Source organism: Dromiciops gliroides, chromosome 4 (genome assembly GCF_019393635.1).
Source record: "Dromiciops gliroides isolate mDroGli1 chromosome 4, mDroGli1.pri, whole genome shotgun sequence".
Taxonomy (NCBI): Eukaryota; Metazoa; Chordata; class Mammalia; order Microbiotheria; family Microbiotheriidae; genus Dromiciops; species Dromiciops gliroides.
The window spans coordinates 381,130,666-381,155,588 of record NC_057864.1 but is presented as its reverse complement, the minus strand read 5'-3'; the positions used below and the strand labels follow the sequence as shown (position 1 = coordinate 381,155,588).

Below are 24,923 nucleotides of genomic sequence, written 5' to 3'. Positions count from 1 at the left end.
GCTATTGGGCAGAAAGTTTTGGTGCTAAGGTCAAGAAAAGTTAATTACCTGTGGTTATATAACTAATTTACGTCAAATTTGCAAGCAGAATTGCTGAATTCTAGTCTCCTAACTCCATGTCCAATATATATGAACACCCTTCCTCCTTTCTTTCTATTTCTTTCATCCATCATGCCAGGCTATAGTTTCATTGATTCTCCTCAATGGGGAATCTTAGCATATCAAAAGTATACTTTAAAATGAATGAAAAGAATTAACCTTCCTTTTGAACATAAAAATAAATAGAAAGAGGACAGAAAAAATTAAGGAATAGAATAAAAATATATGTGAACAGGTAGTGGAAATCAGTAACCATTGGCTGTTTCCAATGTTCTGTATTCCCTGGACTCTACTACATCATGATCATGCTCCCACGAAGCCTCATCACCAGAAAAAAAAAAAAATATATATATATATATATACAATGCTTTACAGATTTGCATGTTATCTTTATACAGAGGTCATATGAATCTTCTCTGTATTGTCCCAACTTTAGAATATATTCTGCCAAAGTGAGCACCATAACTCTTTTTTGAGGTGTCAAAGAATTGGAATCTGAGGGGGAACCCTTAATTTGGGAATATATGTACAAATTATGGTACATGAATGACATGGAATACCATTGTAATGCTGAACTAAACATAATGAGCAACCAGGATTCCAGAGAACTAATGATGAAATCAGTATAGTAATACTTCCTGATAAAGGTGAAGGACTCAGAATGCAGAATGAGACAAATATATATTTTAAAGAACATAGCCAATGTGGAAATTTAATATGATTGACTATACAGTTTTGTAATGAGTCTTGTTTTTCTTCTTTTCTCAATGAGGGTTCAGTAGGGGGGGGAATTAGTTCTTATCTGGATAAAATAATACATATATAATATGTATATATACATATGCATACATACATATGTAAATATATACAGACACATATGTATATATTCTTATATACGTATATGTGCATGTAAGTGAATTCTTGGGAACTCTGATTAACATAATGACCAACTACAATTACTGAGGACTCATGATGAAACAAATTGCCCATCTCCTGACAGAAAAGTGATGAATTCAGTGTGGAGACATGTTTTTTTGTTTGTTTTGTTTTTGTTTTTACACATTGCCAGTGGGGAAACTTGACTATACACGTTTGCAAAGGGGTTTTGTTTTTAATTCTTTTTCAGTATGGTCATGGTAGTAGAATGGTTGGTCTTTGGAAATAAATTACAATATAATTTAAAAAGGAAAATAATTTTTAAAAAGGAAATATGACTTCTATGAGCTCTTTGATGTGAGTGCTCCCTCCATTGACAGATCATAATTGTTCTCATTTTATTGAACTCTACTCCTTGTCTCTCCCCTCCTTACCCCATCATCATCTTCTATATTGGGCCCATCCAACCCATAGGAGGCCTTTGTCTAGTTCTTTAAATAAGTACCAATGCTGCTCCTAGGCTGTCTGCCTATTTTTTTTATTACTTTTGTGGACCTGATTAGTCCACTCTGTTTTGAATCATATATTGCCTCAATGATGTCTATTATGACACTTACTGTGAATAATTCCATTTTAAAATGTTATATGTTGAGTCTAATACCAAGGTTTTTGAAAACTTATTTTTCTCTTCTCAGATTCTTTTCTGTTTTGTTGAGTGATACTATTTTTAAATCTTCAAACATTCTCCCCTGCAAGTATTTACAAATATATTTATATTTTAAACTTGGTATTGCCAAGTGTATTTCTATTTGGAAGGGAAGTAAAATGTATTGGGATCCTTAAGCTTCCCTATTGTAGTGATTATTTTACATCATTTAAGCCACTTTAGGAAAAGGAAATAATCCAAGTTAATGTTTTTCCTTTATTAATTTACCATTTGAGGGAATTAATAGAATAAGTAGGTCATCCCTGAGCTTACAAGAAAAAGTTTCTCATTTGTATTTTTTCCTAGTTTGTTATTAATTTTGATCTTTGCCCTAAATAGTCTTTCATGTTTAAAAACAAGATGAAAAGATGGAGAGGTACAGGCTAGGTACAATTAGATAGACTAGGAATTGGTTGATTAGCTTCAGCTCAGGAATGGAAATTAATGGTTTATTAGTAAGTTGGATATAGATCTTCAGTATAGTGTCCTAAGGATCTATCCTTGGTCTTGTGCTAGTTAACATTTTTATCAACAATTTCAATGAAAAGCAATAGGATAGATATAAAATCCTCTATCTGTCTTTTAAAACCCTTCACAACCTGGCCATTCAATCTTTAACACCTTATACTACCTTACTCCCCCTTCCTTCACTCTGCTGTCCATCTGAATTCACCTTCTCTCTGTTCCTCATATGTGGCACTACCAACCCATCTCTATACCTTTGTACTGGTTTTCCCATGCATACTCCATGGCTGGAATGAACTCCCTTCTCACGTCTACTTCACAAACTCATTCTCTTCCTTTAATGTAAAGTACAGCCTTTTATACCGGCCTTTCCTAATCCTCTCAATTGCTATTTTCCTCTATTCCTAACCACCTTGCATTTAACTATTTCATGTATTGCATTTATTCTATGTATACTTACATTTCTATATGTTGTTTCTCCTAACATAATGTAAGTTTCTTGAGAGTCAGGATTATATGATTTTCTGTGTTTGTATCCCAAGGACCTACCACATTGCTAAGTGCTTTAGAATTTTATCTCATTTGATGTAGGCACTTTATAAATGGTTGTTGATATATTGATATATTTATGGATGGATGGATGGATGGATGGATGGATGGATGGATGGATGGATGGATGGATGGATGGCACACTTATAAAAAATGCTGATGATATACCTAACACACTGAATGACAGAATCAAGATCCAAAAATATTTTGAAAGGCTAGAATCTGGGGATAAATCTAAAAAAGTCAAAATGCAGTAGAGATAAACACAAAGTCTCATATTTTAATAAAAGAAATTGAAAATACAATACAGTGAAATCTTGAATAGGTAATAGTTCATCTAAAAAAGGATCTGAGGGTTTTAGTAGCTTCCAAGCTCAATATATACCAACAACATAATATAGCTGACAAAAAGAATAATGTCATCTTTTATTTATTTGTTTTTGGGAGCAGAGCTGTGATTCCATTTGTGTAAGAAACTCCTAATGAAGAAACTCCCTCTATCATATGTGATCTTGTGCTCCTTTAAAAGAGACATTATGGGATTTCCAGGGTGTAGCCAAGATGGCGGAGGAAAGGCAGTAAGCTCTCAGAACTCACAACACAATCACTCCAAAAAACCTCCAAATAATGCCATAGAACAATTCCTGGAGCAGCAAAACACACAAAAGAATGGGCTGAAATCGTTTTCCGGTCAAAGACAGCTTAGAGGGTTGGAACAAGGGAGCTGCTTTGCCAGGCCAGGAGTGGAGCCCAACCCCACAGTCACACTGACATAGATCCAGTCTCAGGAAGGCTTCGACAGAGGAAGAGACCCCCAGAGCCTCTGAATCAGCTGCAGAGCCAGTGTTGTCTAGAACTAAGCTCACAGTCTGGTGAGAGGGCTGAGCCCTTGGCAGGGGGGAGATTACAGGGGTCTCTGCTGGAGCTGAGACAGAACTTAGGTTTTTCACCCCTGCTAGGAACCAGGAGGTAGGCTTGAGTAGCAGTGGCCCAGGTGGGGGAAGGGCACAGGCTCATTGGAGCTGACAACCATAACACACAAAGTTTTGCTGTCTAGTTAATTAGCAAGTTGACCTGGGGTTATTTATAGACCAAGAAACAGGCCAGGTGAGTGAAGAACCTGCCCTTCCTTAAACCAAAATACCTGGGACCCTCTAAAGCTTGGAAAAATGTAGCTTGGAAGTAGGACCCCACTGTAAGAGGGAGTTAAAAGTCAAGTAAAAGACAGCAAGATGAGCAGACAGAGAAAGATGAGGACCATAGAAAGTTTGTTTAGTGACAAGGAAGATTGAGCCATATCCTCAGAAGAAGACAGCAATGTCAGGGCTCCTACACCCAAAGCTCCCAAGAAAAATATGAATTGGTCTCAGGCCATAGAGGTGCTCAAAAAAGACTTTGAAGACAAAGTAAGAGGTATAGGAAAAAATGGAAAGAGAAATGAGAGTGATGCAGGAAAGTCATGAGAAAAAAAGTCAGCAGCTCGAAAAGCCAAATGGAAAAGGAGATACAAAAGCTCTCTGAAGAAAATAATTGCCTAAGCATTAGGATTGAACAAATGGAAGCTAATGACTTTATGAGAAACCAAGACACAATAAAGCAAATCCAAATGAATAAAAAAAATAGAGGGCAATGTGAAATATTGCCTTGGAAAAACAGCTGACCTGGAAAATAGATCCAGGAGAAATGATTTGAAAATTATTGGACTAACTGAAAACCATGATAAAGGAAAGAGCTTAGACATTATCTGCCAGGAAATTGTCAGGGAAAATTGCCCTGATATTCTAGAAGCAGAAGATAAAATAGAAATTAAAAGAATCCACTGATCACCTCCTGAAAGAGATTCCAAAAGAAAAACTCCCATGTATATTATAGCTAAAAGAGGCATTATGAGCAGGAGATGTAAAACCTGAATTTTAAACCTAAAATTTCCTGTCAATTTTCTTGTCATATCCCATCGAGAAAATGCAAGCTCTTCATGGGAAGGTACTATTTTGTTTTGTTTTTACATCTCAAGCACTTAGTGCAAGCCTTTACACATGGTAAATGCTTGACAAATATTTGTTGATCAATGATATTTGTTATCATTTACTAAAGATATAATAGTCCCACTGTAACTGTGCCCTGGTCATACCACAACTGTAATATTGGGTTCAGTGATAATGGCTACATTTAAGAAGGTCATTGATAACATGGTGACCATGTAAGAGAGGTCAAGTAGGATGGCAAAAGACCTCAACATTATGCCAAATGAGAAGACAATGGTCAGAGTGTACAATTTGGAAAGAAATCCATATCAGTAATGAATCATTTCCTTTCTGTACAGATAGTTTCTTTTTGCTTGTTTTTTAAAAAATTCTGATTATAACAAGCACCAAATGAATTGCGTACTTCCTTATGCATAGTAGAAGAGAAAGAAAGATAATACATTTAATTTGGGAAGGGGTGATTTTATTTGGTGCTTGACATATTCTGTATCTTCCAATTCTGGAAGAAGAACAGAGCATAAATGATAAGTAAGGAAAAAGGCTCTTGCAAAGCTCTTGTTTCTGAAGTCTGAGCCATGATTTCCAAAATATTTGTAATGACCCTTTTCTATGCTCACCTTTTCAGTGAAACTAAGGATTGTCAATATACTCATTGACTTACTTTGGAAGATCTAATTTCTTAGTGGGATGGCAACTCCAGAGGAAGAATGGAGCTTTGTGTGTTCTCCATGTGTGCATGAAGCACAAATTTAAACTTTGCAAAATCAAGCACCAGAGTATGAGATGAGTGTAATTGCAGAGCAGTCCATTTCTAGTTTTAGATTCTAGTCAAGAGGATAAACAGGTGGTGTAGTTATGTTGGGAATGACCCTTCATGATCAGGGAAGTTGGCTATCTCTCTTTTTTTTTTAAGAGTGATTTCAGGCAGTACAGCTGTGTTTCTTCAGGACACAACTGGCTGATTCACAGTCCCAGAATACTTCTCTTTTCCCAGGATGAGTGCGGTGTTGAAAGAACAGATCTAAATTGTATAATTTAAGGGGAGGAGCTCAACTGTTTCATTCAGTGTGACTTTAATATACAGCTTATCAGATCTCCTTATGGTTCTATAATGAAAAGAGTATTAAGTAATGTAGTTTTATCTCTCTGAGTTCTATTGGTTAAAAAAAACTATTTGATTTTCCCATCTTTTAATGACTTTCATCTCAGTTATCCTTAATTTTCATTACAATCTGCTTCTCCAAATTTAGCTTCTAACAGCATACAATCTTCCTCTCTAAATTTAACTAACAATAGTACTGAAATAGCAAGATTTCTCATGTCTCTTCTTGGTCATACTCATGGAGGAAAGAGATTCACTGGATTTTGAGGTCTTTGGGGAAAATTCCAACTCCCTCTGGACACTCATAAACAATATCCTTTTTTTTTTTAACAGTATCTTTTAAAAAAAATAACACTCTGGGGGCAGCTAGGTGGCACAGTGGATAAAGCACCAGCTCTGGATTCAGGATGACCTAAGTTCAAATCCGGCCTTGGACACTTGACACTTACTAGCTGTGTGACCGTAGGCAAGTCACTTAACCTTAACCCTCATTGCCTGGCCAAAAAAAAAAAAAAAAAGACTAGTAAAAAATAACACCTACATTTGTAAGTTATACTGGGCACTCCAAAGATCCTCACATAATCCTACAACCCTTCACTACTTCCTAGCTTCAATAAGCTGTTTTAGATGATCAACCATCCAAAATTTTGGCCTCCACCTCTAACGATGTATCTTGATTACAGATCACACAAAGAATTCATTAATCAGAAAATTTCTAAAGAGCAAATAAGGTGGGGGCAGCTAGGTGAGACATTGGACCTGAGTTCAAATCTGGCCTCAGGCACTTGACACTTATTAGCTATGTGACCCTGGGCAAGTCACTTAACCCTCATTGCTCCCCCCCAAAAATACCCCACACAAATAAGGCAGAATAAGGAAGTCAATAACAGAAACAAATCAGGTAGTAACATATCTTAGAACCCTAGGTTCCATACACAAATTCACTGCCATCCCCAGGGAAGTCAATCTAATTCTGCTTTAATCCCTCTGTTTCCCCAACATAGTGGGGGGGGGGCACAGTCTGATCAGACTGATTTTGCTGGTTGTGAAAGTTAAGGTCTGATACCATCTGCCTATTAAATCTCTTTCTGTACAGCCTCAGTGGGGCTGGCTTTGAGAATGCTGATGCCTCATCCCCGGCTGCCAATGCTGAAGCTTCTTTCTGAAGTTCTGGAATGATCATTTCATGTCCTAGCTGCATTGAGAGCATTTTCTTTATGGGACTCAAGGCCTGCCCTCTTCCCCTACCAGCTAAATCTAGAATTTCTCCATTTAGCTGTTCTTCCAAGTCCATTTCTTTTTCTCTTTTAATGCTGCTACTAGAAGTGGTTGTCCCTCCCTTCTTCCAAGCCCGTGAAACTTGCTTGCTTTCCACATATTTCCATTTCCTACCTTCTCAATCCAAGCTGCCTGACTCCATGTCTTGTTCAAGGACCTTGTAAGTCTCACATCCCAGGACTTGTTCAAGCAAGCATCAACTCTGCTGGTGTGAGAACTGTGGGCTAAAGTTCTGCTTAAGAGTGTCCATTAAAAGGTGCTTTATAGTAAACAAACTGCCTTTCACTTTAACTGATAAAGTAAGTTGGTTGGTTGGTTGGTTGGGTTTTTTAAATGCAGTCACTATTTTAGGCTTGGAAGGAACTTTTTGCTATTTTCCATGCAAGATGCTCCATCTCCAAACTCCAAGAATTTTCATTGGAATAATGTTCCCCATCCTTGAAATGCTTTCACTCATTTCTGTCTCCTAGTTTCCTGGCTTATTTTTTGAAAATTATTTTTATTTCATTAAATATTTCCCAGTTGCATATTAAAAAATTTACTAATAAATTTTAAAAATGTTAAGTTCCAAATTCTCTCCTTACCACCCTTCTCCTCTCCTTGAGAAGGCAAGCAATTTGATATAAAATATATATGTGAATTCATGCAAAACATATTTCCATATTGGCTTTGCTGTAAAAGAAAACACAAATAAAACAAAACAATAAAAAATAAAGTTTATTTTATTTTTTAAAATATGCTTCAGTCTGGGCAGCGAGGTGGTGCAGTGGATAGAGCACTGGCCCTGGAATCAGGAGGACCTGAGTTCAAATCCAGCCTCAGACACTTAACACTTACTAGCTCTGTGACCTTGGGCAAGTCACTTAACCCCAATTGCCTCACCAAAAAAAATAAGCTTCAATTAGCATTCAGAGTTCATTAATTTTCTTTCTGGAGGTGGACAGCATTTTTCCTCATGTGTCTTTTGGAATTGTCTTGGATCATTGTCTTGGTCAGAGTAGCTAAGTCGTTTACAATTGATCAACCTTACAATATTACTGTTACTGGGGGCTGCTGGGTGGTGCAGTGGATAAAGCACCGGTCCTGGATTCAGGAGGACCTGAGTTCAAATCTGGCCTCAGACACTTGACACTTACTAGCTGTGTGACCCTGGGCAAGTCACTTAATCTCCATTGCCCCACAAAAAGAAAGAAAGGAAGGAAGGAAGGAAGGAAAGAAGGAAGGAAGAAAACTTGTTTTTAAAAAATAAAATTTTTAAAGAGATTTAAAAAAAGATTACCATTACTGTGTACAATGTTCTTCTGGTTCTGCTCACTTCACTTTGCATCAGTTCATGTAACACATCCTAAGTTTTTTCAATTACATGTAAAAATAATTTTTAACATTTGGTTGAATAAATTTTGAGCTTCAAATTTCTTCTGTCCTTCCTCTTACCCTTTATCAAGAAAGTAAGCAATCTGATATAGGTTTCATATATGTAGTCATGGAAAACACATTTCCATATTAGTCATGTTGTGAAAAAAATACAGATCAAAAGAAAAAATCCAAGAAAAATAAAGTTAAAAAGTATACTTTGTTCTGCATTCAGACTATCAGTTACTGGGGCAGCTAGATGGCATAGTGGATTGAGCACCGGCCCTGGAGTCAGGAGGACCTGACTTCAAATCCGGCCTCAGACACTTAACACTTACTAGCTGTGTGACCCTGGGCAAGTCATTTAACCCCAACTGCCTCACTAAAAAAACAAAACAAAAAAAACAAACAAACAGACTATCAGTTACTTCCTCAGAGGTGGATTGCATTTTTCATCATAAATCTTTCAGAATTCTTTTGAATCACTACATTACTGAGAACATCAAAATCATTTACAATTAATAATCATACAATGTTCCTGTTACTATGTACACTATTCTCCTGGTTCTTCTCACTCCACATTGCATCAGTTCAGTTAAGTCTTTCCAGGTTTTTCTGAAACCATCCTGTTTTATCATTTTTTTATAGCTCAATAGTATTCCATCACAATCATGTACAACTTGTTTAGCCATTCTCTAATGATGGATATCCCTCTTTGCCACCATAAAAAGAGTGGCTATAAATATTTTGTACATATAGCTTCTTTTCTGTTTCCTCTTATCTCCCTGGGATGCAGACCCAGTAGTGACAGGTCAAAGGGCATGCACAGTTCTATAGTCCCCTTGGCACATCTTTAAATTGCTCTCCAGAATGGCTGGATGAATCCATAATTCCACCAATAGTGTTCTAGTGTCCCAATTTTCTGACATTTGTCATCCTCTTCCTTTGACATATTAGTCAATATGATAGGTGTGGGGTGGTTCCCCAGAGTTGTTTCTAATCAATAGTGATTTAGAGCCTTTTTTCATATGACTGTAGATAGTGTTGGGTTTTTTTATCTGAAAATAGTCTGTTCATATCCTTTGGCCATTTATGAATTACAGAATGACTTATATTCTTATACATTTGACCAAGTCTTTATATATTTGATAAATTAGGCCTTTTTCAGAGAAAATTGATGTAATTTTTTTCATAATTATGGTTACTGTGTATTCCTTCTATCCCATTTCTCCCCATTTTCTCTCTCTCTCTCCCCTTTTATCCTGCCCCTCCTCAAAAATGTTTTGCTTTTGCCCCACCCCCCCAATCTGCACTGCCATCTATCAGCTCCCACTACTCTTATTCCCTAACCATTCTACTTCCCAATAGGGTAAGATAGATTTCTATGCCCAACTAAGTGTGCATGTAATGCCCTCTTTAAGCCAAGTCAGATGTGAGTAAGGTTCAAACAATGCCCTCCCACCATCTTCCCCTTTACTGTAAAAGCTTTTTTGTAGTGCTTTTATGTGAGAAAATTTACCCCATTTAACTTCTTCCTTTCCCCTTCTCCAAGTGCATTCCTCTTTCTCCCTCCTTAATTTTGTTGTTTTAGATATCAACGCATCAGGGGCAGTTAGGTGGCGCAGTGGATAGAGCACTGGGCCTGAAGTCAGGAGGACCTGAGTTCAAATACAGTCTCAGATACTTGACACTTACTAGCTGTGTGACCCTGGGCAAGTCACTTAACCCCAATTGCCTCACAGAAAAACAAAAAACAAAATAGATATCAATGCATCACAATCAACTCACATCCATTTCCTCTATTTATGTATACTCCTAACCTCCCTAATAATGAGAAAGAGAGAGAAAAATGGGGAGAAATAGGATAGAAGGAATACACAGTAACCATAATGATGAAAAAAAATTACATCAAGTTTCTCTGACAAAGGCCTAATTTATCAAATATATAAAGAGAAAGTTCTCAGAAGTTAGAAGTATCATCTTCCCATGTATAAATATAAACAGTTTAACTTTATTGAATCCCTCATGTTTTCTCTTTTCCTGTAAACCTTTTTATGTTTCTTTTGAGTCTTATATTTGAAAGTCAAAATTTTTATTCAGCTCTGGTCTTTTTATCAGGAATGCTTGTAATCCGATATTTAATTAAATATCAATTTTCCCCCTGAAGGGTTATACTCAGTTTTGTTGGGTAAGTGATTCTTGGTTGTAATCCTAGCTCTTTTGCTATCATATTCCAAGCCCTCCACTTCTTTAATGTAGAAGCTGCTAAATATTGTGTTATCCTGACTTTGACTTCATGATATTTGAATTATTTCTTTTAGGCTCCTTGCAAGGTTTTCTCATTGACATGTGAACTATGGAATTTGGCTATACTGTTCCTGAAAGTAATCATTTTGATATCTCTTTCAGGAGGTGATGGGTGGATTCTCTTGATGTCTATTTTACCCTCTGGATCTAAAATATCAGGGCAATTTTTCAAATATATTTTCTTGAAAGATAGTATCTAGGACTACAGGTAGTCCAATAATTCTTAAATTATCTCTCCTGGATCTATTTTCTAGGTCAGTTGTTTTTCCAATGAGATATTTCTCATTTTTTCTACTTTTTCATTCCTTTAATTTTGTTTTATTGTTTCTTGATTTCTTGTGGAGTCATTAACTTCCATTTGTTTGATTTTAATTTTTAAGGAATTATTTTTTTCAGTGAGCTTTTGTACTTTTCCATTTGGACAATTCTACTTTTTAAGAAATTCTTCTCTTCAGAATGTTTTTGTACCTCTTTTATGATTTGTTAAATTCTGCTTTGTAAGGTGCTCTTTACTTTGGCACTTTTGTGCCTCCTTTACCAAACCATTGACTCTTTTTCATGATTTTATTGCATCACTCTCATTTCTTTTCCTACTTTCCCCTCCACCTTTCTTATTTGATTTCTTTTTTGCAAGGGCAATGGGGGTTAAGTGACTTGTCCAGGGCCACACAGCTAGTAAGTGTCAAGTGTCTGTGGCTGGATTTAAACTCAGGTCCTCCTAAATCCAGGGCCGGTGCTTTATCAACTGCACCATCTAGCCGCCCCCCTTATTTGATTTTTTAAATCCTTTTTTGAGCTCTTCTAGGAATTCCTTTTAGGCCTAAGGTCAATTTACATTTTTCTTTGTGGCTTTGGATATAGATATTTTGAATTGTTTATCTTTTTCTGAGTTTGTATTTTGATCTTTCCTGTTAGCATAGTAACTTTTTATGGTCAGGTTCTCTATCTCTCTCTTTTTTTTTTTTTGGTTGTCTATTCATTTTTCCAAACTATTTCTTGACTTTTAACTTTGTGTTAAAGTTGAGCTTTGCTCCAAGTGTGCAAGGGACACTGCCCCAAGCTTCAGGTTTTTCATGCTGCAGTTTTCAGAACTAGTTCTGAAGGTCTATAAATTTTCAGTACTTCTAAGGTGGTATAATGTAAAGAGAGTTGTGATCACTGATCTCTTAACCTGTGCTCTGGGCTGTGAGTAACCAAAAGCACTCTTTTCTACCATGGTTGTGGAACCAGGGTTTGTCCTCCCCCACTGCTACATGCTATAGTGTGCTAATTCTCCTTCTCTCCCCTGGACTGTGACCTAGAACTACATATTGCCAATATGACTGAGTAATGCACAGGGGCCCCTGTAATCTCCTTCTGACCAATTATCCAACCCTCTTGTAGGATGAGAGTTCTGGAAGCTTCCAGTACCAATTTAGTCAACCCCAAAACCTGCTACTGGCTTGCTCAGGTGTGGCCTATACTTTTCTCTCTTTCCAGTGAGACAAACATTTCATGCTGACCTTCTAAGTTGTTTTTGACTGGAATATTGTTTAACCCCAAGATTTTGTTGGTTCTGACACTCCAGAATTCATTTTAAGGGGATATTTAAAGTTATTTAGAAGGAATTTGGGGAGGGCTCGGGTGAATCCCTGCCATTACTCCACCATCTTGGCTCTGTCCCCTCACCTCCCTGGCTACTTTAGGGAACATTTTTACCTAATCCAGCTACAACTGTGACTTTACAGAAAGCCTTTCCTGGTCCCCCTTAATTCTAGTTTCTTCCCTCTGTTTCCAAATCATCCTGCATATAGCTTATTTCTACATGGTGGTTTGAATGCTGTCTTGCCCATTAGACTATGAGCTCTCTGAAACCAGGGACGGTCATGATTTTCTTTGTATCCCCAACACTTAGCATGGTGCCTGGCACATGGTAGACACGTAATCAGTGTTTATTTACTGACTGACACTGAGCTTGATCCATAGGGAAAGACATTCAGTATTTTTCTACTCTATAGTTGAAGATTTGGTGACCAATGACTGTTGGATACTCAGATGAATACATGATTTTGTTAGTGTGGGTACTCCTTCCACTACTAAAGATTGTAGTCCTGCCTTACTCTTTTGTTCTGCATGATTCCTATCCATGCCTTTTCATAATTATTCCAAAGAGCATCAAACCTGTGTTCTTGAGAACCCTCCTCTTGTTCTTTTAGTATCTAGAGGTAGAGATGGTGAGAAACAAGTGTTTCTGTCAGGTTGTTGTATCTTATTCTTGCTACATGGTTGGCTTTCTTCCTTTCCCAGAAATATCTATTCTGTCTATTATTTTAGGCTGCCTTCAACATGCTAGTCATCACTAGTAACATGTGAAAGCTTGCTCATGCCCACCATATATATTTCTATCACCTTTTTGAATTGCTTATAATTTTAATTCTTCTGAGATCATTGTATTTCATGGTTCACAACCAAATATCATCATCAGAGGAATTCTGATACTAAAGTGGTTGACTTTTGTAGTGGTGAACAGTTGGGTAGTGGTGTCACTATAAGCATAATATAATTTTCCAAAGATAATCTTTCCTTTTATTCAGTATCAGGTTTACTCAGCTTATTATTGATTCATAGCATTTGCAAAGATACAAATACCGATGGACCAATGAGACAGACTGTGTGGCTGCACAGCATTAATTTCTGAAATACTTTTTCCATTTACTTTTTTGCAGCATGTAGAGTCCAAACAACCTTTTTCACAATGGAGAATGCAGTGCAGCTTTTTGGTAATGTAACTGACATAGAGAATGACTCATGCTACACAGAATAAAGTAAGTGAACATACCCTTATCTTCTTTTTTTATAATTTTTTTTTTTGCAGGCAACGGGGGTAAAGTGACTTGCCCACGGTCACACAGCTAGTAAGTGTCAAGTGTCTGAAGCCGGATTTGAACTCAGGTACTCCTGAATCCAGGGCCGGTGCTTAAGCACTGCGCCATCTAGCTGCCCCCATACCCTTATCTTCTAATGATGATCCCATTGTGAGCTATGAAATATTTCATGATTTTATAGTGAGGATATTTTCCTCAATATGCATTTAAACTTAATGTAACTATTCTTAAATTCCCTCATACTCTTGTTTTACTGTTTTATTATTGTTGCTATTATGCTTAAATATATTGTAACGATTGGAATGACGCCACCTGCTGGAGACTTACTGTAGAAGAGTTCTGCCCATGAAGTGAAGGTCTTTGAGGGCAAGACCAGGAGTCTTTTCTTTGGCATCAGGAAGTGACGCCAGCTAGTGGGAGGAGGAAGGAAGAGACTGGCGCTCAGTCTCGCGCTCTTTCCTTTGGACTCTGGTGGAGAGCAGAGCTAGAAATGTGCTCTCCCTTTAATAGATAGGAATCTAGGCCTTTCTCTCTCTCTCTTTACCAAATTCTTATTCTCCTTAATAAATGCTTAAAAGTCTAACTCTTGCTAAAGCTTATAATTTATTGGCAACCACTCATTAGATATTTTAGACAGTTTAGCTAAAATTTTAGCCCTTAACAATATTATTTATATGTAATAACAGTGTTGAAAAATATATGTGTAGTCCTTTATAATCTACAATGCATTTTATATATGTATTTTCATTCTTTGTTTTGGGCACCTACAGTGACAGAATCATATGTTCTATTTCCCATTTACTTGCTTTTTCCACCCATGCATTGACTTTTCTCTGAAAACATGACAGGAAAGTTTTAAATTAAAGTCCCTACCAATAATTTTGTGGTCTTTGGTTTTAGTTAAGGTGTATTCATTGAGTTGCTGAATCACTCTTGTACTCCAATGGCCCTGTGATATGAATTTGTAATCTTATCTATATGTATATTTTCCTTAATGATACAAATCACAATCCATTTTACCTGAACATTTAATGAAAATCTTGTCCATGTCCTTTATGAACATCACTAAAATTTAATATTTTCATCCAAAATTAGGTTATTTTGATATAGTCTGGTACAAATTTCAATGGCTCATGAATGGTTTAAACAAAAACTTGTGTTTAGTTTAAGTTGAAACATCTATTTATATATTGGCACTTTTTCTTCCCATGTAGGATGATTTTATAGTCCTATGCAAAATAATAGAGTCCATGAAATTGCCTTGGCTCACCAAAAAACACACACAGTTATTATATATGAGAAAGGATGGCTACAGGTTGGAGCTTAGAGAACCCTCCCTATCCACTGAACCCAGAACAGAAATTCATTTCTCTTGTCTAAGAACTTGTGATTCTAACCCTAGTTCTGTCAACTACTTGCTATATGACCTTGGATAAGTCACTTAACTTCTTTAAGTCAAATCAAATAAATTCACCACAAATTGGTTAAATGCCTACTCTGTTCCAGGCACTATGCTAAGCACTGAATCTTCCACTTTTTTATTTGTAAAGTGAGAAGACTGAGCTACTTTCCTAATTATACATTTTCCTTTTTCTGAAAACCATGATTATACAATATGCCAGGTAATCTGTATAGAAAAGGAAGCAAAACCTAAATGGGATTTTATATCTTTATATTACAAATACAATCTATGCTAGAAGGGAAATGTTTTCTTCTTTTGCAAGAAAATTAAAATATCAAGGAATTGTCTCCATCTAACAAATGAAAATAACAAAACCACTGAAAAAACATGCCTTCATAAGTTGTATGCTGAGTTTGGTTGTGATTTATAGACTCTTTTGCACATAAAGATTTTATAGATCCATCATTTCTGCAACTGGTTAAGAACTCACAATTGGAATCTGCTTTCAACTATAAATTTTGTTTTCTTTTTTAAAATGAGAGTAAAGCTGAGAGCACAGTGTCTTGTATACAAAGAAAGGACTTCAAAGATGCCTCTGGACCACCATAAGACAAGCAGTTAGCATCCTGTCTTACAAAGAGCAGGTATCTATTAAATTCCTGATGTTAATGATGAGGAGAATGCTGGTGTTAACAAGGTCATTCTCTCCCTTCTTTTACAATATCACTCATATCCAGAGATAAAAGTTCTTCTGTTCCCTTCTCCCTGACAGATTGCTCTGACTCCCCCGTCCAAAGAGGACCCATCCCTAAAGTCCAAGGTTAAGTTTCACCTCTTCTATGAAGCCATCATTAATTATCATCTGTACCATTCATTTTTTCACGTTTTGGGGTTAAATTTGGCTAATTTAAAAATTTTGTCTTCTAATATATGTTTATTGCACATGTGTATATATCACATACGTGCATATTATATGCATGTATATATGTATGTATAGGTATGTGTATATATGCATTCATGTACACACACATCCACACATGCATATGTGCGTACATGCATACATACATACATAAATACATGCATGCATGCATGCATGCATACATGTGTATTCTCCCCAAATAGATTGGGAGAATTTCAAAAGCAAAAACCCCCTACACTCTTCTCTGCTCCACAATGGTGGGAAAGAGCATATGCCCAATAAATAGTTGTTGCTGGTGGATCAACCGGGTTGCTCTTCCAACTGAAAGTGTGCAATGGCTTTTTTAATATACAAAAATGCAGCTAAGATTCTTCTCTGTATTTCCCACTCTATATAAGTTATTGCTGGTGCATGTAGTGATGCTGCAACCTTCTTTTCTTTTTCTGTAGAAGGCTACAACAGAGCTATCCCATATACATATATATATGTACATAAATCTGCAGGATGAATTTAGCCTCATCTTTCAATGTCATTTGTGTAACATCTTTTTTCCTCCAATGTGGAAATGAGCATTTTATTGTCTCATGACAGAATTAGAGAAGGTTTATGCAATGCCTTTCCTTTGTTTTCTTGCAAAAGCAGCAATTTATGTCAGCCACTGGCAATGATCAATTCATCAGAGAATGCACATCCTCCCATTTATACCCTCCTCCTGAAATCACTTTGGAGAATTCTGCAAGGTGGTTTAGGAGCCAAATGTATGAGTGAAGCTACATTTGAATACCTGAGGAAAAATATGAATTACAACTCAAACATATGGTCTATTTTTCAACATCTCTCTCTATCCTCCAGTGAAACCCTTCTCTGGTGCCTTCTATAACTTGGGTTCTCAAAGGTCATGCCAGCAGAGAAAAACCCCAGCAGGTTCTAACCAAGCTGGAAGGCATTGAATATAAGCCATGGGAAGAATTCTGCATCTGTCATCTGAAAACCATCCTAGCTAACTGAGAAGAAGCTCATCACAAAAAAACTGACCATGAGATTTGAGAAGGATAAAGGAACTCATGAAATTATTGGCCAAAGGAGTGTAAGGGTTTTCACATGCATCAGTGGAAAGACTGACCACACAAATGTAATCACCAATCTTTGGAAGGATGGAAAATGTATTAGCCACTACTAATTTTTAAAATACATTTAATACATTCTTTAGGAAACTGGTTTCTATTATTGGTTAGTTTTGCATTTGAAATGTCTCACATTTCCTAAGGGCATGAAAGTGTGAATAATAATAATTATTATATTCTACATTTACATAGCACTTTATAATTTACAAATGTCTTTGTGCATATGACTTAACTTAATCTACACCTAACAGATGGAAAGCAGTGGATGTAATGAGGCCAAAAGAACTCAGAGACTCCCTTAGCCAACAAACATTTGATCTCTTTGCTAAGCAGAGAGATGAGGAAGTCATGGAAAAGATTGGTTCAAGTACAAAATCATTTACAAAACATCATGTACAATGAGTATATGATCATGAGCAGTATCAGATGATGAAATAATAAAAAGCAATTGAGCCACATTATCCCAAGATCACTCATAGATAGAGATTACAAGATAATAAATAGAAAATGGAGCAGGTTTGTGAATATTTATACAACAATCTCCTTTCCTGTCCTCAATGACAGTGCATCCACCATATTTATAACCTTAATACCATAATGCAATTTAGGAGGAAGTTGAAATGGCACCTAAGAAGATGGAGTTGGGAAGAGCAACTGGACCAGAACATGTACTATATTCTTTGAGGAGATCTGTTTTGAAGGTGATGTTATTTTTGAAGTATTAAAGAATTATATAAGATATAAAGAGAGGGGGAGATAACCAAAACAATGCTCTTTCACTACTCTTTATTGCCCGTAACTTGATACTTGCTTGGTACATTTTACATTTCCAAAATAATTTCACTGAATATGCTTTTTAATAAGCACTGGCATCCAGTCTTTGGCCTAGAACCATCTAAAACCACCCTGCTAGAAACTCACACACGATTTCTGTGAATATTGCAGGACAGATTCCTGGAGAGGGCAAAGTGAAAGGAACGAGAAGTTATCTACTTCTCCTGGATTCTCTGATTATGCTCTGATTCTCCATATATGCACAGATTCCCCTCCCCCATTTGCTCTCCTCTTGTGTAACTTTGCCTTCTCAATAGTCCAACTGCATACAAATAAACAGCCTCTTTCCTTCAAAAGATCTTTGTTATATTGTTTTCTTGCCTCGGTCTGCTGCAAGGGATGATTGTGATAAGCAAAATGTTCTCTGCTTTCAATTCAAAGAAAAGTATATGCTCATCATGTGGGGAAAAGACTTGTTTTTTTGGCAAATCTAATTACGGAAGTAATTAATGGTGGTGTGAAATGTAAGTGTTATTCAACACTATTCATCTGCTATGGGAATTGGCAGTGAAATCACTGGCCAAGAAAATGGGTTTCTCAATTTCACAGTAAAGAGTCCATTCACTATGGCAGAGAAAAATGAAGGGCAAACACAAGTCCTCTATTTTTCTTTGAGGCATATAGAAGTGCAAAAACAGGATAGGCATCCAGCCTCTGTAAAATCAGGATTCTTGACCCCTTGCTGTTGCTTGCAAACAGCTAGAAAAATCTGCCTCTCATAAAATGATAGAATCTGGAATGGTAAAAAATATTAGTAAGTCATTTAGTGTGGCTCCTAGCTAATACCTGAACACCCTCTCCAACATCTTGGCTTTATCATTATGTGATCTAATCTATCTTGGGCTCAGTTTGCTCACCTATAAAATGAAAGGATTAGTCCAGATGATCATTAAGGTCCTCTTTGGCTCAAAAAGTCTCAAGCATCCCCTTTGAGTAATTATTTAACCTACTAGTCCTTAATTTGAGGTCCATAAAGTTGTTTGTACAACATTTTGATAACTACATTTCAATATAATTTTTTTCCGTAATCTTATGTATTTTATTTTATGTATTAAAAAACATTCTGAGAATGGGTCCTCATACTTCACTTATGGTGAATTCAACAGACTGATAAACCAGCCCATGACACAAAATGTTGTTGTTGTTGTTGTTATTAATAGCTAGCATTTATATAGCACTTCAAGATTTCCAAAGCACTTTACAAATAGTATCTCACATTATACTCAGAAACTCAGGGAAGTAAGCTCTATTATTGTCCTTCTCTTACAGATGAAGAAATTGAGGTGGAGAGAAGTTGAGTGAGTTTCCCAGGTCATACAGCAAGATTTGAACTTCATGACTCCAAGTCCAGTGCTCTATTCATTAAACCACCTAATTGAATTCTTCATTCTCTTCAGCCACTTTCAATGGTTGGATAATAAATACCTCCCAAAATGGCCTATTTTTTGACAACTCTAATTGTTATGAAGCTCTTCTTGATATCGGGTCCTAATCTTTTCCTGTAGCTTTTACCTGTTGTTCCTAGTTCTTCAATCTGGGGCTAAACAAAATTAGGTCTAGTTCTCTTTCACATTAAAGTCTTTCAAATATTTGAAGGATTTTATTATCCTTATATGATACATTATATCTTATATATCATAATTATTATATTGTTAATATTGGAAGGACAGATATCATCATGTATCTACTAGCTCTTCTCATCTCTGCAAAAATCATGGTTTATCACTTATCATCTCCTTCTTCATTGTGCCCATTCACCAAAATGATAGAATCACAAAAACTTTGAGTTGGAAAGGTATTCAGAGCTCTCTGTCTTACATAAGAATAGCCTCTACAGTTTTCATAGCAAGGGGCCAATTAGCCTCCTCTCTGTGCCTTTCTGTCTCTGTCTCTCTCTGTTTCTCTCTGTCTCTGTCTCTGTCTCTGTGTGTGTCTGTATTTCTGTCTCTGCATTGGAAGGGCTTTGGGGCAGATTGAAGCTTTGCTCTGCCCCCTAGCACCCATTCCTCACAGGACTTACTGAGCCCAGCAGGAGGTAGAAGGCAAAAACAACTCTTTAAAAGTTCATAGCATGGGGGCAGCTAGGTGGCACAGTGGATAAAGTACTGGCCCTGGATTCAGGAGGACCTGAGTTCAAATCTGACCTCAGACACTTAAATCTGACCTCAGACTCTTGACACTTACTAGCTGTGTGACTCTAGGAAAGTCACTTAACCCTCATTGCCCAGCAAAAAAAAAAAAAAAGTTCATAGCATCAGAGAGCTAACAGTGGAAAGGACTATTAAGAGCTATCAAATCCAACCCCCTCATTTTGTACATGAGGAAATTGAGGCCCATGGAGGTGAAATGATTTGTCCAAGGTCACCTAGGCAGAAGGCATTATCAGTGGGATTACTCCTGGCTTTGCTCTCTGGGGTCAAGCAACCAGTATAATCTCTCTTCTAGAAAACAGCTCTTCAAATAATTGAAGTCAACTATAATGTTCTACCCTGAGTCTTTGCTTCAATAGGTTAAATACACCCAATCCCTCGACTAGTCCTTATATGAACACAGTAAAGTCCCATCCTGATTGTCCTCCTCTGGATTCTCTCCAGTCAATAGATGCCCTTTTTGAACAGTAGTACCCCGAAAACAACATCCTAGCTGGTGCCCAGCTGGGGCAGGGCACATTCCTGGAAGCAAAAATCACATTATCTTTTTGGCTGTCATATCACAGTGATGACTCATATTGAGTCTGTAGTGCACCAGAAACCCCAGATTTTTTTCAGGCAAACAATTGTCTAATCATGGCTCACCCATCCTCAAAATGTCTGTCAACCTATCCCCCACCTCAGCCTATCTAAAATAAAATTCATCATCTTTTCCTTCAAATATTTTCCTGTTCCTGACTTCCCTGTCAGTGATGTCACCATTCTTCACCCCCACATTTATCTCTGACTCTCTCTTCTCCCTTGTCCCAGATACATAATCAGTTGACTGTCATTTCTCTCCCTGTCCTATTTCTCCCATATGTCTCCTCCTTATCCATCTCACTGCTATTATTCTAGTTAAGGTCCTCACTACCTCTTACCTGTACAATTTTAAGAGTTCCTTGATTCCAGTATCATACACATTTCTGGGAGGTTAATCTTCCTAGTCTTTACATAATTTGCAAATCACTTCACTGATCAAAAATCTTCAGTGGCTCCCTATTGTTTATTGAATTAAGACCAGACTCTTTTATGTGATATTCAGGGCCTTCCACAGCCAGCTGCTCAGTTACATTTTAAGTCTTACTTGCAAAAATTGTCTCTGTACTCTAGGCTCCAGTTGCTCAGGAACATTTCCTGTCTGTCAAACAGGTCCTTGAAAAAAGAGGATTGGTCTAGATTATAGTTAAGATTCCATTCAGCTTTAAATCTTATGATGAATGAATTTAAAAAAAAAACATCCACTATGTGCTAGGTGTTAAGGAATATACATTCTAATAGGACAAGAAAACACATTTGGAGACTAAGAAAGTCACATTAGTGATTAAGGAAGGGAATTTTGATCTGGGGAATGACTGGGATTGTGAGTAGATCCTTAGAGTAGTCAATTGCCATGACTTTACTAGTAATGATGGTTAATTACCATTCCCAGAGTAAGAGGTAGAAAGCTAGGATCAAGGGGAATTGTGTGGTAGCAAGGCAGATAACAAAATACCTAGGTTGGTATAGGTTTTTTGATCAGTGACTGGATGGGATCTAAAGTGTGGTGTGGGGCTGGCTAGATATAGTGGGTTAGGATGAGTTTGCATTTACCTTTTCGTCAGGACAGGGGTAAAGTTCCAAAAGTGGATGAATCAACTCCCCTGGAAAAGAGGGGAGGTCCAATTTGGAGGTGCTTTTCTACATGTAAAGAAGGTGGTCAATGACACAGGAGGAGGAAAGATGCCTGGGTAGATGCCTAGGTTTCTTGGTGAATGATTAGATGAGTCTATAATTCTGTGCTTTCTCACATCCACACCTTTCATTTGCTGTTCCTTTTTCTGGTATACTGGAAAGAGATCTTACTTGACTTAATGTAAAGGCACGTGGGTTTAATCATATCCAACCTCTCATTAGAAGACTAACCTTCACATCTATATGCCTAATTCTCCTCCTCTGTAAAATGGGGCTAAGTTATTTGTGTCTCCTATCAACTAGAAATTTTAGAAGGAAAATACTACATGAAAAGACAGTGATGCCAGGAGCTGGAATGATCTGGCCTTTACCTCTAATCTCTGCCAGTTAACATATAATCCATTGTAATAACTACCTAATTACATAATTAACCAGGGTCATGGATATTATTTCTCTGCATTGAATCTTTCCCAAACTAATTTTATACTTGGAGGTAAAATTAGAATTGCCCTTTTTGAACAGAGAGGAGAAATACTTCTGGAGTCACTGGCTTTTATGATCAAAGAGTAGATAATTTCTCCACCAGAGTGGTCCAGCATATCAACATTCATTCAGAACAAAAATGCATCTTTCTTGAAACCTAGGTTTTTAGTCAATTTTAGGAGCTTTATGTTCATAAAGAGCACTTAAAAGCAAAACAAAACTCTGGACACCTACATCTGGTTCAATTATGAATTTGGGAAGGATATGAAACTTTTGAAAGGAAAAAAAATGGTCTGACTATATGTCATATATTATTAACAACATACTTTATTTCATTTCATTGTTATGAGGTTTTCAGATCACTCTGAAGATGCTGGGGGAGTGAAATTTGCTTCTAATTTAGGCATAGATGAAGGAGAAGTTCAGGACAGAAAAGATGTGGGTTGGAAAGGCATGAGAAGGTTGAATTTACTTTAAATATGTAAATCCTATTCTTACAGTAGGAATGCATAGTGTTCTGGGTTCCAGTTTATATTAAAAGGCCAGAATGCTTTTTAATTATAGTAGATTTTTGCATTTTGAACATCTTTAACATATGATCCATGGAACTGTAGAAGTGACTCTGGCTTCTTGAAGTCTATTTGAGCCATATAGGCAATTAATTGGCACAGTGGACACAGAATTGGACCAGAGTTCAAATCCCGCCTTAAATGCTAGCTGTATGACCCTGGGTAAGTCACTTAACTCTGCCTCCGTTTCCTCATCTATATAATGTGAATAATGGTAATAACTATTTCCCTGGGTTGTTGTGAGGATAACATGAGATAATATTTGTAAAGACCTTACAAAGTTTAAAGTGCTAGGTAAATACTTGACAAAGCATACATCGGTATAGCTGAAGCTCTGGAAGAGCCTATCAAATTGCAAAAGCTTTCAGTGACATCCAAAATGACATAACCATCACCCAAGGACAACCCTAGCTAAGTATGAAAAGTTCTATAACCAAGGGCTAGGCACCAGGTGATAAATCATTTTGTCCACAGTAGACAAGGTATCAGGGAGTACTATGATCTGTGTAGTAAAGGGATCCTAAGATTATAGGTCTAGAAATGGAAGGGACCTTAGGATCACATCAAGACCATCTTTGTCATTTTTCAGATAAAGAATCTACAGACCAGAGAGGGTCAGTGACTTAACAAAGGTCACATAGACCTAGAGGAGAGATTTGAAGCCAAGCCCTCTTTCTCCAGAGTCAGTGACTACATAGATGTAATCATGGCTACTGGAGATATGTTTGGCCAAACCACCCAATCTAAAAACCACACACATGTACATACACACACACACACACACACACACACACACACATGGACACACACACACATATATAATTATCAGAATAAATCTCAAAGGGAAGTAGCAGAAGAGATAGCCAATGTTGATATAGGGCAAAAGTGGAGAATGTAGCAATCCATTTGGGATAACTCATTGATCTTAAATGTCACACTTGTGTGGAGTTTCTACTATTACACATTTAGTCTTAATTCCTTCCAACTATCTTCAGAGACCTGTACCAGGCACTAGATAAGGAGTTTAGATAAGTTTAGATAAGAATATAATTCTATGGTTCTTGCCTAGTAGAAACTTCTAGTCCATGAAAGGGATAAGAAATGTTAATGGCTATAATATGCAACATTATATGGTAAGTAAAAATAGCTAACATAAATATCATTTTAAGGTTTCTATTTTACATATGTTTTTGTTGTTGTTCATCATTTTCAGTTATGTCTGACTATTCATGGCCCCATTTGGGATTTTCTTGGCAGACATACTAGAGTGGTTTGCCATTTCCTTCTCTGGCTCATTTTACAGATGTGAAAAGAGGCAAACAGGGTTAAGTGACTTGCCTGGGATCACACAGCTAATGAGTGTCTGAGGCAAGATTTGAACTCATGAAGATTAATCTTCTTGACTCCTGGCCCAGATCTCTGTCTACTGTGTCACTCTTTAATGCTATTTCCACTGATAAAATATGATCAGTTTATGATATTGAACCATTTGACAATGCCAAAGACTTTGGTGGCAAGAATTTTCTTTTCAGGGCTTTCAGTAGCTGTGGCTATTACATCAGCCAGAGCAGTTGCCAGGCTACATCTCCACAGGGTTTGCTTCCTACAATGATTACTGTTGACATGAGGCTAGAAGCATTATTATTTCCAGAGATCCACAGGTTCAGGATCCTTAACTGTCTCCATCAAAGTTTGAGGAAAAATGGTGGTCAAGGTAGTAATGGTGGCAATTTGACTAGCCTGGCACATGTCACCTCCTAACTTTCCTTCAGGTTGCCTTGCTGCAATAGCTATATTGGTTTACTTGCCCACTGGTAGGCAGTTCATAGGAATGTATGACCTCTTCTCCACAACAGTTGGTGGTTTCTCATAGGATGGCTATGAGGGCTATCTTGGAAGAAGGAGTAGTAGTCTGGGGAAGGAGGAAATGCTGCCACTCCCTGTGATCTTGGCTCATCTACCTATTGATGGCAGTTGGTTAGCCATTGTTATTGGTGGTGAGGAGGCAGGTGAACCTCTTCTCCACAGTGATTTCTCCCCTCAATGACTATGGGGGCTAGGCTGGAAGCAGGTCTAGTCGTTTGGGGCACATTGCTATTCCTAAATCTCTTGAGTTCAGGAACTTGGGCAGTCTCCAACAGAATC

The 24,923-nt window shown here is 37.2% G+C and overlaps 1 non-coding gene across 1 annotated transcript; it reads right to left on the bottom strand.

Annotated features, from left to right (window-relative positions):
• Positions 1-452: 452 nt before the first annotated feature.
• LOC122727047 lies at positions 453-559 on the bottom strand. The gene has a single exon (XR_006353017.1). It is a non-coding gene; the product is annotated as a U6 spliceosomal RNA (small nuclear RNA).
• Positions 560-24,923: the final 24,364 nt, after the last annotated feature.